This window comes from Cupressus sempervirens, chromosome 4 (genome assembly GCF_028749045.1).
Source record: "Cupressus sempervirens isolate cs-2001-9-10 chromosome 4, ASM2874904v1, whole genome shotgun sequence".
Taxonomy (NCBI): Eukaryota; Viridiplantae; Streptophyta; class Pinopsida; order Cupressales; family Cupressaceae; genus Cupressus; species Cupressus sempervirens.
The window spans coordinates 262263954-262279753 of NC_143121.1; the positions used below are offsets into that span (position 1 = coordinate 262263954).

At 36.9% G+C, this 15800-nt stretch overlaps 1 pseudogene; it reads right to left on the minus strand.

The window, feature by feature from the left end:
* Positions 1-1428: 1428 nt before the first annotated feature.
* LOC149561003 (putative UPF0481 protein At3g02645) lies at positions 1429-2734 on the minus strand (annotated as a pseudogene).
* Between the last annotated feature and the right edge of the window lie 13066 nt (positions 2735-15800).

A 15800-nucleotide genomic window follows, 5' to 3' on the forward strand; every position in this document is an offset into this window, starting at 1 on the left:
AGCAATTATATATGTAAAACTATTGAGGTTACATATTGTAAAACTATTGAGGTTACATATTGCAACTATTAAATTGGGGGAAGTATGATCAAATTTTCTTATTCAAGCAAATATCATATCAAATATAGTAACGATATTGATAAGGACAACTATCCCATAAATTTAGTAACATGTTTATTAACTCTATCAAATCCTGTAAACCCAAAGGAAATATCAAATATCAAATATCATAATTCGTAATAAAAATGGGGAAGTGAAGGTGATTTTCTGAAATTTCCAAGCCAAGATAGAGTAGGTACATTACAGTCAGAAACCTCATTTCATTGAAAGTATTACTATTGTCATTGTGGGAATACTAAAACTCAATGGAGATATTATAGCTGTAGTTGTTGGAGGATAGTTTCACAAATGGCCATCTATGCTCAGGACCTTGCCTTTAAATGTGTGTACACTGTTTATTGATTTAAGCACGCACAAATGAACCAGACAAAACAAACAATAGCAGGGAGAGACAAGACTATTACGATGGTGAGAGATTTGAGGATTGAGAGTTTTGGAAATCCTACGCAATTACAAAAGATTTCGGCATTCATTTTTCTTTAAAAACGTAAACAAAGTAGAAAATCTAAGGAAAACTAACCAGCAGAGGAGTACTTACATACCTTTTGCCTGGTGAAGAGTGGGGAGGCAGATGGTTCGCCAGTCACAGCTGCTGATTACAGAAGATCCAAGCGAAGGTTACAGATTGAAGAAGAACAAACTTATCAATGTTTTTGTGATTGAATTAAGCTTCCCGCTTATTTTGCTGTGAAAACGTAGAAGCTTCCCGCTTATTTTTGGAGAAAGTGGGTGTGTCATTTATTTCATGGCGTCAAACTTTGGTGTGTCTTGCAGCCATTGCAGAGATCCGATCTGCGTTGAAATAAATTGCCAAGTTGGCAACGCCCACCATTTATGAGATAAGTTGTAAGTAGTTGGCAATCACGTATCATAGGATCTTCTGAAACGCGGGAGGTGACGTGCAGGGTCACAGATGGGCAGATCACGGTTAGACTCAGTCAGACATTTCACTGACGGGAGGGCAGGGTATGCCGCAGGGTACAAGCTAGTGCTAACGGCTGGGGTAAACAAAATAGTTTACCCTTTAGCCGTTGCCGGGGGATGCGGGCATCTGGGCAGTCAAACGAACTGCCTGGATAGCCGTTGTCGGGGAAAATATCCATAAGAGTTCTATGTAAAAATCGAACCACCAAATAGAAAACATAATCATAACTTATTAAATCATATAATGTAATCTAATCATAACTCTGTTTTGACAGTACCACAATCAGTACAAAAACATTCCCAACACTACTTTACATTGACATCACCAAAATCAATTTTAAGCAGCACTTGAGGCCAGAAGGCATCATGAGTTCAACACTAGGATTATTTCTTCTGACAAGCAGCAAAAACACAGTATGTCTATGCGGCGGTGAGGTTGGCTACAAGAATCGCAGTCAGCAGTGCCAGTGCCTTCCACGGTCTGGAAACATGTTCCACATGAAACTCCGCTCACGTATTTCTGAGCTTACTCTTATAATAATTCTTGATTAGCGTTTCCCTGATTCCAGCTTTCACCTCCTGCGCATGCTCCAGAAACTCTGCGTAAAACATAGGCTTGGCCATGCCGTCCCACATCTTCGCCACGTACTCATCCGTGATCATCATGCTGTGCCTGTCGATGACATGGCTTTTTCGAAGCAGGGCAACGTCCTCTGGCGTGTCGATCAGGCAGTCCATCAGTTCAATGTACTGTGTCACATGTTTCGCCCGATTGGTGTCGTTGAATTCGAGCGCCAGCAGATTCCTCAGCATTACCTTTGTGTATGTGTGTGATATCAGAATCTTTGGAAGAAAAAGACTGTCTGAATGCTTGTCAAACCTAATTTTTTCAGAGCCTGGTTTGAACTTGATTCCGGCCTTGGCGAGCTCTTTTGCATTGTATTTCTCCAGGAAATCTTCGTCGCCTCGTTTTTCTGGGTGACGACTGCAGAGAGCGAAGACGAAGGCAACCATGTCGTCTATAGTTGTCATGAAGCGCTCGTAGAAACTCGGATTCCTATCTTCTGTCTTGTGAATCTGCAAGAACGCTAGGTATTTGTAGATGACTTTCTTCTTCCTGGGCGGTAATCTCCACATCACGAGGTACTAGAAAGCAAGAGAGTTGAGATATTTGAGTCTTGAGAAACTCTCCAACTGTCTTGAAATTGAGATCACTATCTATTTCTCTGAGAAGAGAAAGAGGAATCTGATTTTCGAGCTTCGTAATATCACATCTGATGCTTGTGAGCGTGGGGGTAAAAATTTCACCATACCTGCTGGTGTGTCTTATAGTCTCCTCCCGTTGAAGAATGTGCAACGCATTTTTGATAAACTGATACAGGAAGAGAGCGTCCACAGTCATCATCCACCCAAACTTTTCTCTGTCGTTAATCTTCCAGTCATAGAACTGCTCAAATTCTGACGATTTATCTATTATTTTGGTGAAGAAGTCTACCACGGACTTGTTTTTTCTAGCATCTACTGTAGAGTTGAGCTTGTAAATATCCATCTGAGAAAGATGGTTGAGGGATGTGTGGTACGGCCCCATAGGTTCCTCTTGCAGAGAGCGGTGGTGGTAAGGGCCGAGAGAGAGCATCTGAGGAATGAATGCCTCTGTCTTTGCATTGATCAGAGCTCTGGACACCCGCATACTCGTTCTACTAACTCTACCGTCTTTCTTTCTGTCTTCAAGAAATTTTTGACCTCCACTGTGATGAAAATTGCAGCACAACACAACAAAGAAACCAAATAAGAGAGAAAGCCATAGAGAGGAAAAGCCATGGAGAAACCCAGACTGGGCTCTGGTGATCACAGGCCCAGTCTATAAATTTATAGAGAAATACATCATTAATGTTTAGTAGACTATAGGAAGAAGTTAGCTATGAAATTTATAATGGACAGTTGAAATGGACGGCTGAATGGTTGGCTGCATATAGGAAATGAGTGGTCTGTGCTGACCACAGACCACTGAACATTCTGGAAAATGTTGACTATTTGGGTAATAATTAATTTATTCTAACATCTCCCATAAATTAATTATCATATATTTTATTTTTTAGAAATCCCTCCATAATCTAGAGATGATGGGTCCTGGCATTAAGCCTTGTTAGGTACCCATTTACAATCAATTATTAAATGCTTTCACTCATCTTGTTCCCCCCATCATAATCACTCTAGGTTTTGTACGGATTACCCATAACCGATGTAATATCAAAGTAGTTTAAAGTTCACCACAATCTTCTCAAACATCACACAAGTGGTTTTAAGATCACCACAAACTTCAAGCACTCAAGTGGTTTTGGATTACCACAAACCAGGCACTCATTGGTTCTAATGACCACGAATCATCACTACGGGGAAACTATCATCACTCTAGACCTTTCTTTTTTTGTACCTAAATCAAACTAATTATTGAGTCCATATAAAAAGAAATCCATCTACTGAGATACATGGGTATCCAGCTGTTGTACTCGCCAGTTCTATAGGAATCCTTTTCACATACATGGTTCATCAATATGTCAAACTAAAAACCTTTGGAGTGTCGGACACAACTGATAATGCACCCCATACATTCACATAGCCCATTAAAAATCATCACTAATTTAATTTTAATCACTTGGTTGGGGGATATCAATGCAACTAACTTCTATTACATAACCACTATCAAGAATATCATATCCTCCACAATTAGACAAACAAATTTTCACTTCCAATCCCGATACTTTTATCCAATCAGCACACACACAGACCTTTGCACCATGACAAAAAACTCTAGCATGCCATCTCTTTTCCTAATGAACGCAAACTCCTACAACAAACTTCTAATACTCCACACATATTTCAAATAAAAATACATAATTAAACACTGTTAATAGTAACAAAATATACTTTCACCTTCAACTTTAGCTTCCTTCTTTTCATGACTTCTCTCTTTCTCATAGCACTCCCTTGATTCATTCTTCTGACATTAGAAGTGTGTATGCAATCTTTGGCTCTCCCGCTTGCACAAACTTGCTCCACATCTCACAAACATATGAGTAACAACTTGACATTCCCACATTAATAGCAATCCAACACTCTTGAGTTGCTTCAAATCAAAAATGCTTCTTTATCTTTGATTATCCACTCCAATTTCACACATTATCAAAAATATCACACATTCAATTTTCTCTTCCTTCTAGCAATATCTTTCTTTAGCATGAATTATCCTTTAACACAATATGCTGCCTTATTAACTGGCTACATCACAAATCATAGCCCAAATACACCACCAACCATCTTTCATTTAAAGACAATGTCAATCATCTTTCACAATGGGTTGAACATTCACTCTCACACATGATAACAATCTCATTTGAGGAAATTTATTTGGATCTCCTTTGCAACACTTTTTCCTCTTTTAGCTCACTCAACAAATTAACATGTATAGAACTTCAATCCAGCTCTGTAATGAACAGCCTTCTCATAACAATAGCCTTCTTCACAAGACATTAGAAATCGTATCACAATCTTTCACTCCACATCTTTCAATCGCAATATTTCACTCATTGCTCTCTCAAGACTTTTGGATCATTTACCATAAGCTCTGATACCATGATAAAAATTATAGCACAACACAAAAAACAAACCAAACAAGAGAGAAAGCCATGGAGAAACCCAAACTGGGCTCTAGTGATCCCAGACCTAGTCTACTAATTTATAGAGAAATACATTATTAATGTTTAGTAAACTGTAGGAAGAAGTTAGCTATGAAATTTATAATGGATAGTTGAAATGGACGGCTAAATGGTTGGTTGCACATGGAAAATGAGTGGTCTGTGCTGACCACTGACCATTGAACATTCTGGAAAATGCTAACTATTTGGGCAATAATTAATTTATTCTAACACACTGTCCATTCTTCAGAAATTAGTTGTTTCTCTTTGGTTGCAACTACTACCATTGAAAGCCACCAAAGTAAGAGATAGCTCTAGATACGAAAACCACTGGAAGAATTTCAACCATTAATAAGATCAAAATTAGTATACAAGTTTTATAATGAGGAGGTCTATGCTTTTCATGTGACCAAAGTAAAATCATGCCATTCTAGTAATTTACTTTCTTTGGATTAGATTTTGACACCAAATCAATCACATCCTTCACATCATTGTTGGTCGGACTTTTGACTCAATTCCTATCTGACAAAAATTGAAGCCCATGGCTATGTTAGTGTAGTTTTTTATTTTTCCTTTTTTGCTAGGTTTTTCCTACACTTTTTAATAATCTCGCTTAGGTTAATAAAGCATGTCTTATTAGGTGAATGGTTGTGAGGTGTCACCTTCCTACATGTGAGCATCCATTAGCTATCTTGGAAAGATACTTTGCTATCTTTAGTCCGATAGATGGTTGCTCCTCATTGGTTGGTGTTGACACCTCTTCCCTCTTCCTAGCCTATATAAGCATGCTACCTGGCTTGTATTTGCATCTCTTGTTTTGCATCCTCTTAATGCTATTTTGCTTCCAGCATTTGCATTACTCTCTTGGAGACTAACTCTATGATGCTATTTTAATTTTGTATCATTTCCATTCATAGTTTAGATATTTACTCATTGCACTAGTTTTCTGGGTTATTAATCTTTTCAGATTCTAACATGGTATCAGAGCTTTTCTATGTGCAAGAGTAGATTTTAGTTTCCTTATTTAAGAGATTTGGGGGGGGCAAATAAACTTTATTGTAGTTTTTTGTAAAACAAAGTATGCTCTTCTCTTGCATCTTTGGATGATCCTGAGAATCAGAAAAGTTTTGACAAAAACAGTTTTTCTTTGGAGTTTTCAATCAGTTTTGCAGGTTCCAACATACCATTGATGGACTTAAGAAGCTGATCCAGCATTTGCATTTCATATTTTGGTTGCTGGGGTCGTTTTCTAATTTTTGGAGCCGTTTTTTACTGTTAAAGGCGTCTGATTTACACTATAGCAACATCTTCTGTTCATCAGCAAGAAAAACGCTTTCTGGATTTTGTTCGCAGCCTTGAAAAATGATCTGGGTATCTTTTAGATTTTGCATGAAAGCTGTATATTTTTCAGAATCGAGCATGCAAAGCTATAGCCATACCCCTCTCCGTTGGCAACCGCAGATTTGAATGCAGTTTTCAAATGTCTCGTTCTTGCTCATATGGACTACGATTTTGATGATTCTTGTTATGAACTTGGCTATTTTTTTGTGCTCTATCCACTAGTGGAGTTGGTTTTTGATTTTTATGCATGAATTCTTCATAAATTGTAGATTCTCAGCCGTGACTGTGCACAATTCTCGTTTTGGAAACTTCAGAGGATCATAACTTTCTCATACGACCTCGTATTGAGGCGATTCTTTTTTTGAAAGTGCATAATTTTTTGAGTAGATCCCAGTGGTGCTATTTTTTTTCTTGATTATTGTGCCCAAGTTTCACTTTTAGCATATGCTCTTCATGAGGGTTTGTAATGCATTGAAATCAGACCACTAAGTATCTCTTTCTAGTGGTAGTTGTAAATGCACTAAAATAAAGTACCAAATAATATTTATTTGGGGGGGGGGGGGGGGGGGGCGGGCGGGTTCTTTGATTGAGTAAAGAGGGGGGGGGGGGGGCATTGTCGTGGCTGGATTCTCTTCCTTTTAGCATTTCTTTGCATTCCTTCATCATGGATCAAACAAATATGCCCATCCTAACTCCATACAATTACTTTGAGTGGAAATCACGCATGATAATTCACTTAAGGAAAGCTGGATTAAATAGGATAACTATGGGACTTGAAACTGAACCTGCTAAAGATGAAGACAAGCCTAAGTGGTTTAACAAATGTGATGAGGCATATGGAACATTGTGTTTGTCTGTTTCTCCTAACTTGCTATTTCACATTGAGTCTTTGGATACACCAAATGAAGTATGGACAAAGCTAGAAACATTATTTGGCACACAAGATTCAATGAGGGGTCATATGTTGGAAAATGAATTAATTAGTTTGAGTCCAGGCAATTTCAACACAATCCAAGATTTCTTCACCAAATTGAAATCACTAAGGCTGCAGTTAAAACAATGTGGAACTGAAAAGAAAGATGAACAACTGATTCTCAGTATTCTCTCTAAGCTAAGTTCAGAATATTCTGTGTTTGTCTCTACCTTCTATGCTACTAAGGGTGCACTTGGTACTCAATTCACCATGCCATCTCTAGATGATTTTGCTGTCAATCTTACTCGAGAACAGGACAAGCTAATCCAGATGGGCACTCTTAAGTCCTCTAAGTCACATGCCTTAGAAACCAACCAAGGCACAAAAGAACAAAAAGGACAAAGTAGTAACAACAATAGTAAGGATGAGAAACAAAATAATAGTGAGGAAAAGAAGGATCAGATACCAATTGCTTCAAAAGCAACTATTGATACCTCATCCTCCAAGGGCGATAAGCCTAGAAAGAAAAGGTTAAATGTGCCTATTGTAAAAGACCCAGTCATGATGAACATAAATGTTTGAAGAAACAAATTGATCACTTGACATACATTCTTGAGAAGAATAATATTAGTGTTCCTGAGTCTATCAAAAAAAGTTCTAATGAAGAGACTAACAAGGAAAAAGAAAACAACAAGGGGAAAGGAAAGGGCAAAGCTCTTGTTGCAGTTGCTTCCTCACCATCCACTTGGGTTCTTGATTCGGGTGCTTCACACCACATGGCTTCATCTAAGGAAGAACTTGCATCCTTGGAGCCATGTACTATGCCTTCTATTTTGATGGGTGATGACACTCCTATTGAGGTGTGTGGGAGAAGGTCTGTTGATGTGGGGGATGGCACATTCCATGATGTTCTTTGTGTACCCTCATTATCAACTAATCTCCTATCAATATACCAAATCACTCACACAGGTTTAGGCAAGCGGGTTGAGTTCACTCCTGATTCAGTGGAGATACGTGAGTTGCATAGTGATTCTATAGTTGCAGTTGGGAGAGCAGATCATCAGTCACGGCTCTATCTGTTTTCTCACTTTGTTCCCGATCCACCTTCATCTATTTTGCTCACTCACTCTAATGATGTGAATAAATTATGGCATGAGCGGTTTGGCCATCTTAACTTTCGCTATTTGCATCAGCTCAACCAACAGAGCATGGTCACAGGGTTGCCTTCGGTTCAATTCTCAGGAGGTGTTTGCCAAGGTTGCATTCTTGGTAAGCATCCTAAGGAAAATTTTGACAAAAGTAAGGCATGGAGAGCTTCACAGATACTAGAGTTAGTTCACAGTGATTTGGCTGGTCCATTTCAACATCCTTCTTTCAGCAGGGCCCGATATGTCCTCACATTCATTGATGACCTTTCTCGATATACATGGGTGTACTTTCTCAAACAGAAGTCAAAGGTATTTGATCATTTTCAAGACTTCAAAAATTTTGTAGAAAAGCAATCTGGGAAAGCCATCAAGATTTTGCGCACAGACAATGGTGGTGAGTATGTCAACCATCGGTTTGAAAGATTTTGCACTTCAGAGGGGATTGATTTACAGCATTCAGTTCCATACAATCCTCAGCAAATGGTGTTGCAGAACGGAAGAATAGATCCTTGAAGGAAATGGCAAACTGTATGATTCACTCTAGATCTCTTGCACCACAGTATTGGGCAGAAGCCATTAATTGTGCTTGTTATATCCAGAACCGTGTTCCTCACCGAGCCTTGAAGGGAGTTACTCCTTTTGAAGCTTGGAGCGGTCAAAAACCATCAGTTAAGCACTTTCAAGTTTTTGGCTCCCCTGCATGGGCCCACATTCCTACAGAGAAACGTAAGGCCTTGGATCCACAAAGCAGACCTTTCATATTTGTAGGTTATCCTGATGGTGTGAAGGGTTATCGGTTGCTTCACCCTACTACACATGAGTTATTCATTGAGAGGAGTGTTCAGTTTGAGGAGGGATCTTCAAGCTCACTTTCTATCACTTCTCCAACTTCTACCTTGACATTAGAGTCACTTGGAATACATGACAGATCTTCTGATGAGTCAGATTCACCTGAACAGTCTTCTACCTCTACTTCTGATGCAGAAAGTGATTCAGAGAACTCACCTCCTTCCTCTCCTAGTCATCATTCAGAGGTTAATGATTCCCCTCCAGATTCTCCATCTTCTTGCCCACTTTGGGCTAGACAAACCTTGCAGTCTGTAGGTGATTGGGTTGGGGATCCATCAGACACCAGGCGAACTCGTTCACAATTCCAAGATGCTCCACATGTCTTCATTGCTACTGCCTCAGATCCATAGTCCTTTCATGAGGCTTCTGGTATTTCTGAGTGGGATACAGCTATGCAGGAAGAGTATAGTTCCTTGATGAGGAACCACACTTGGGATCTTGTCCCTCTTCCTAAAGGAAGAAAACTTGTTCGATGTAAGTGGATCTATCGGACAAAATTTGCAGCAGATGGGTCAGTTGACAAACACAAGGCTCACTTGGTCACCAAAGGATTCTCCCAGGTTCCTGGGATTGACTACTCTGAGACTTTTGCGCCATTTGCCTAAATGAATTCCATTCGAATTGTTCTTGCCATTGCTGCAGCTAATCATTGGGAAGTACATCAGATGGATTTGAAGAGTGCTTTTCTTCATGGTGACCTTCATGAGGAGATCTACATGGAGCAGCCACAGGGCTTCCTTCAGGATTCTTCACTTGTGTGTCATCTTCGAAAGTCTCTCTATGGCCTCAAACAGGCTCCTCGGGCCTAGTATGCCAAGATGGACTCCTTCCTTCTATCAGTTGGGTTCACTCGGTGCCATTCTGATCCTAATGTGTACATTTTGCAATAGGGTGATTCACTTCTATTTTTGGTTTTGTATGTTGATGACTTGCTGATCACAGGAAGTTCTTCACCCACCATTAAGGCTGTCAAAGTGGCCCTTCAAGATAGTTTTTTGATGACTGACTTGGGCTTGTTGCATTACTTTCTCGGGATTGAGATCCTTCAGTCTCCTTCTGGGATCACCATCACACAATCCAAGTATGCTCTAGATTTACTCTCGAGGTTTCATATGGCTAACTGTAAGCCTGCTCCAACTCCCTTCCTTTCTGGAGTCAAACTTGAGGCTCAATGTTCTTCTCCACTTGTTGATGGCACTTTGTACCGCCAACTTGTTGGGAGTCTCATTTATCTGACTCATACGAGACCTGACATCTCCTATGCTATAGGCATGGTCTCTCGATTCATGCAAGAACCCCATGAGTTACACTGGAAAGCAGCCAAGCGGATCCTTCACTACATTCAGGGTTCTCATAATTGTGGGATTCACTACGCAGCAGGTATTGAGCTTGATTTGGTGGGCTACACAGATTCAGATTGGGCAAGTGATTCTGAGGATCAAAAGTCTACTTTAGGGTATAGCTTCTCACTTGGGTCAGGTCTTGTTTGTTGGTCGAGCAAAAAGCAGTCTACTATTGCTTTGTCTTCTACTGAGGCTGAGTATCGGGGGGCTGTAAATGCCACCACTGAGGCCATTTGGATTCAACATCTTCTCACTGAGTTTGGTATCCAGATCAGACGGCCATCAGTCATATTTTGTGACAACCAGAGTGCCATTCAGATCTCACGGAATCCAGTTCATCATCAACGGACCAAACACATAGAGGTCCACATGCACTACATCCGGGAGCTCATCCATGGTCATGTCATTGACCTTCGCTATTGTCCGACTTCTGAGAAAGTTGCTGATATCTTCACCAAACCCTTCACTGAGAGCAAGTTCCTTCATTTGCGAGCTTTACTGGGGGTGCGGGATGCTTCATCTTTTGGGAGGGCCTCTTCCTCTCACTCGGAGTCCTGACTTTTTTGTGGGGGGGGGTTTCTTTTCTCTCTCTCTTTTGAGAAATCTTATGTACATGGGTACCTCATCAGGCTTGACTTGCCGAGACCCATTTCTACATCCACCTAAGCTTCGCTTATGGGGGGGTGTTAGTGTAGTTTTTTATTTTTCCTTTTTTGCTAGGTTTTTCCTACACTTTTTAATAATCTTGCTTAGGTTAATAAAGCATGTCTTATTAGGTGAATGGTTGTGAGGTGTCACCTTCCTACATGTGAGCATCCATTAGCTATCTTGGGAAGATACTTTGCTATCTTTAGTCCGATAGATGGTTGCTCCTCATTGGTTGGTGTTGACACCTCCTCCCTCTTCCTAGCCTATATAAGCATGCTACCTGGCTTGTATTTGCATCTCTTGTTTTGCATCCTCTTAATGCTATTTTGCTTCCAGCATTTGCATTACTCTCTTGGAGACTAACTCTATGATGCTATTTTGATTTTGTATCATTTGCATTCATAGTTTAGATATTTACTCATTGCACTAGTTTTCTGGGTTATTAATCTTTTCAGATTCTAATAGACTAAACAGTAGAAATAATATGCACCAGATGTGACTATTTCTGCAATTTATTAATTAATTTATAAATCATAGAACTACTGTTATGTGATTTATAAATTAATTAATAAATTGCAAAAATAGTCACATCTGGTGCATATTTTCTACTAGATAAGCATCGTCGAAATTGAACTCCGAGAGAATAAAGTTGTTTTTAAAAGTGTTTCATTCTTCCACAGACATGCGAATAAGTTTGTAAGTTGATAGAATGAAATATTTGATTTGAGAGGAATGTTTTAAAGTGAGATGATTTCAATTAGATTTATTCAGAAAATGGCAAAGGATGACATTCAAAGAATGAGTATCAAGAAAAGAACACCATCCTATAGTCATGATTAAATATTATTCTTTTATTGCAAAGCCTTTCACCAAGAACAGTTTTAAACTATTCATATTATCATTCATCTTTTCTCTAATCAAATATTGTAGATGATTGAAAAGAAATGAAAACTATTCTAAAGTAATAAATTAAAAATAAATGCACTTTTTACAATGATAAAAATAGTTTAGGGCTATTTGATTTTTAATATATTTAGATCATTTTTTTTTTTTCATTAAATCGTTCAATGAAAAGAAACTATAAATAATATTTTTAAACTTGAGAGTAATGAATGACAAATCTGAAATAAATAATTATATTTTTAAAATTGATATACATTATAATCTATTCATAATCATAATAGGACTATCATTAAAGTATAAAAAGCTATTTCGGTCATAAAACTAATTCATAAGTTCATTTTTTCACATTAATCTTATATTGCCACCTTCTTTTGGGATGTTGAGACTCCTATCTCTGTTGATAAGAGTACTATTATCCTTCAGATGTACTATTCAAGTATCTTCACTATCACAAGATAAGGATGCCTCTTTGTCACCATTCTTGATAGGAGATTCGACTAAGTATTCTTGACTTTCCAAGCAATAAGGAAGTTGATGCTTGAGATGATAAGGGGGTATGACAACCTAGACCCACAAATAATTCTTAGAAGCTTCTTTGGAGGAGAAAAAATATATAAGGGAACTTCTATAGAGGCTTTAGCAATGCAAGCTTTTGTTTAAGGTAAATTAGCTTGAGAAGTAGAGGCTTGAAAATAACCATGTTGAAATTGAACCATGGTTTTTCATTGCAAGATGTGTGGAAACATGTGAGCCTATAACCTATAAAACTATAAAATTTCACTATTTTTCATGTATAAAAAACTACAACCTACAAAACTATGAAATGTTTCTATTTCACCAATACCAAGAATGGCAAGTTGTGAACTAGCAAATAGCTCTAAAATGTTTCTATTTCACCGATACCTTGTAACTATCATAAGAAGCTAAAAGGTTTGTGAGGGTCCAAGAATATTATTAAATATTTTTTATGGTTGAGTTTAAGGAGGGAGGTAGATCAGAGGGTTAAACTATAATGATTTTGTCTAAACCACTCTAGTTACTCTACTATAATAGGTTTGAGTTGAGGTAAATGGAGAGGTAAAGACTCTATTGATGTTTTGGTTAAGCAAAGAAGTGATAAAAAATTTCATAATCCATTTATATCATATTTCGATGGAGATAAGAAGTTTCTCTTGTAGTTCATTCTGAAGTGTGTATATGTTTCTATTATGGCTATATTTTTAGAATGGTTGTCTTACTTCTGTGTGATGAAAATGGGTTACATGTATTCTTTTAAAGATTTAAATTATCTAATAGAACTCCTTAACATTGGTTGACTCTGTTTGGGAACTTGGTCATGCTTAGAAATATAAGATTGAATTAATGATTTAAAATTAATTATGCCTCTAACATATTGAATTCATTATGAAAAAAAGATTCGATCATCAAGATCATTTGAGTTTGTATGGGTTTTCCATTTCCCTTACATCACGTCTACCTATAAAAATTTCATCCAAAATGAAAAAATAAATCAAATTTTATGATTATCAAAAGTCCACGCATCATTTTTCGGGGAAAGTCTATTGTAAATAACTTCTTGAATATATCTTGGACTAGATTTGAGCATTAATTTAAGTGGTTTGCCAGGTTTTCACTAGTATGTCTAAATTTGGTACTATTGTCTATGTTTTAAAAGTAAATTTGTAAACTCTACTTGAGTCCAATACTAGCAAGAAAAGAACTCCTCTAAAATAATTTAACTTTCAAGTTAATTGTGAGATATTCATAGAGTAGAATATTGCATGTGGGCACAGATGAACAACTACTTTGAGATTTAGTAATATATATCCTTTCTATTTCATTATTTATTCTCACAATCTCTTTCTTAGAAAAAGGTATATTTCTTATGACGTGTCAAATAGATATTTTGGTTTGTAAGAATCATCTTTGATTATAAACATAAATTTTATATGTGATTAGACACCCATCTTTTAAATAATATTTACAAATGTTCCATTTATTTCTCCATTCTATTGATGACATAAAAGCCACATCTTAATTGTTGGGTATTATGAGATTAATTTTCTATAAGTTTATCTCTTATGGAAAATGTTGTTTTCGATTAAGGGCTAAAACATGTTTTTTTATAGGGGGCCCTAAACCTCAAAATTTTTACAAGCATATTAAAACATTAAGGTCCCAACAAACAATAGTTCCTCAAAGACCTGCATGCTCAGAGACAAAACAAGAAAGAACAAAACTACAACCAACAAGTAAAGCATAAATAGAACAAAGAAAAAAATTAGAGGAATAAGGGAACCTAAACTAGAGCCTAAATAAGAGACATAACATTCTTCTTCAGCTCTTGTTGAATCTCTTTAATTCTATCTACCACTTATTGGTTCTCATTCTCATGAGTTAGAAGGCTTTCCTTTTGCTTCTTGTAGATATTGTTATGCATACATTTTCTAGGCCCAATAGATTTTCCTATTGAATTTGTATCCTCAAGGTCCAATACAAGCATCAAAACATCAATATTCCCTATTAGTCTATTTAGGCTTTCTATGGTAGCTTATATTAAGATTTAGCAACTAGAGAGGACACATTTAATAACATCATCCATTCTTTCAATTTTCCACTACAACAACTCAATAAGATTTTCATTACTCTATACTTCATCCTTCTTCTTCAAAAATATATTAGCTTCCCTTGTCTATAGCTCTTCAAGTTTATATAGGGATTTGTATTTCTTGAATTGGGGATCTTGAAATAATTGAAGGATCTTTTTTCAAGCCTAAAATTGTACAAGGAGATAACTTTTTTAGTTTGAAGCGCCACAAATGATGGATCAACACTAACATCCCTATGGTCCTCATCTAAAATTTTGGAATTGATTTCCTCAGGATTAATAGCTTAAGCATATGAATGCATAATTTTTTATTCTAGTTGTCCTTAACCCCTTTTCTCATTATGCTTCTAAAACTGACTACTATTCTACATCAATTTGTCAATTGAGGTAGTGGGAGATATCTAGATATCATAGTTAAGTGATTCATCATAATCCATAGCCACCTTCTCTTCACCAACAATGTCCTCTTGGATACTAGGTTTCTCTGCTTCACTGTTAACAATAGACATATGAACATTTTTCTATACAAAGAAAAATGAACTAGGAGAGGATGGATTTTCCATAGAAAAATTCTAAATATTATTTCTTCTTAGCTTTCAGATATATCTCTTCTTCTCTAGAGGAATAAGTGATACAAAATATAGGGTTTTTATTTCCTAGGAACCACTAGGAACATCGAGGTCTTTCTTTCTATGTATTGAGAAATTGATAAAAATATTTGATATCCTTTGTTTGAAAATAAACAATACAATTATTGTAATACTTGACAGAGTTATGGTAAAATGAAACCTAATGGAACTCCCATGTGAAATTGTGTCCTAGTTTCTAATCTTATGTTTCCATAATATTATAAAGGTGGAAATTTTAACTCTAATATATTTTGAAAAATGTACTCTTTTTCTATTTATGAAAAATATGTATCTATCTATATCTACTATATAAATAAACAAAATTCCTCACTTGGTAGTTATTTATTATTACGTTACAAAGGATTTTGAAAGGATCCTAAACTTTGTTATAGTGAAAGACAAACCAAAAAAAACACTAGAAAAGAGAAGAATACAAAGTCACCAAATCCAAGCATATATATAAAGGGTTTTTGAAAGGAACCTAGAAATTTTAAGGGATTTTGAAAGGACCCTAAACCTTTAGCAAAAATACCTATACTCATAACTTCTTAAATAACCAACTACAATGAGAAGATAATTTTCAAGGTTCGCGAAATCATCTAAATATGTTTCAAACTAGAATCAATGACCTCTCTTCTACACGTGAAATGAAACACCCACTAGTCATATACTTCCTCAA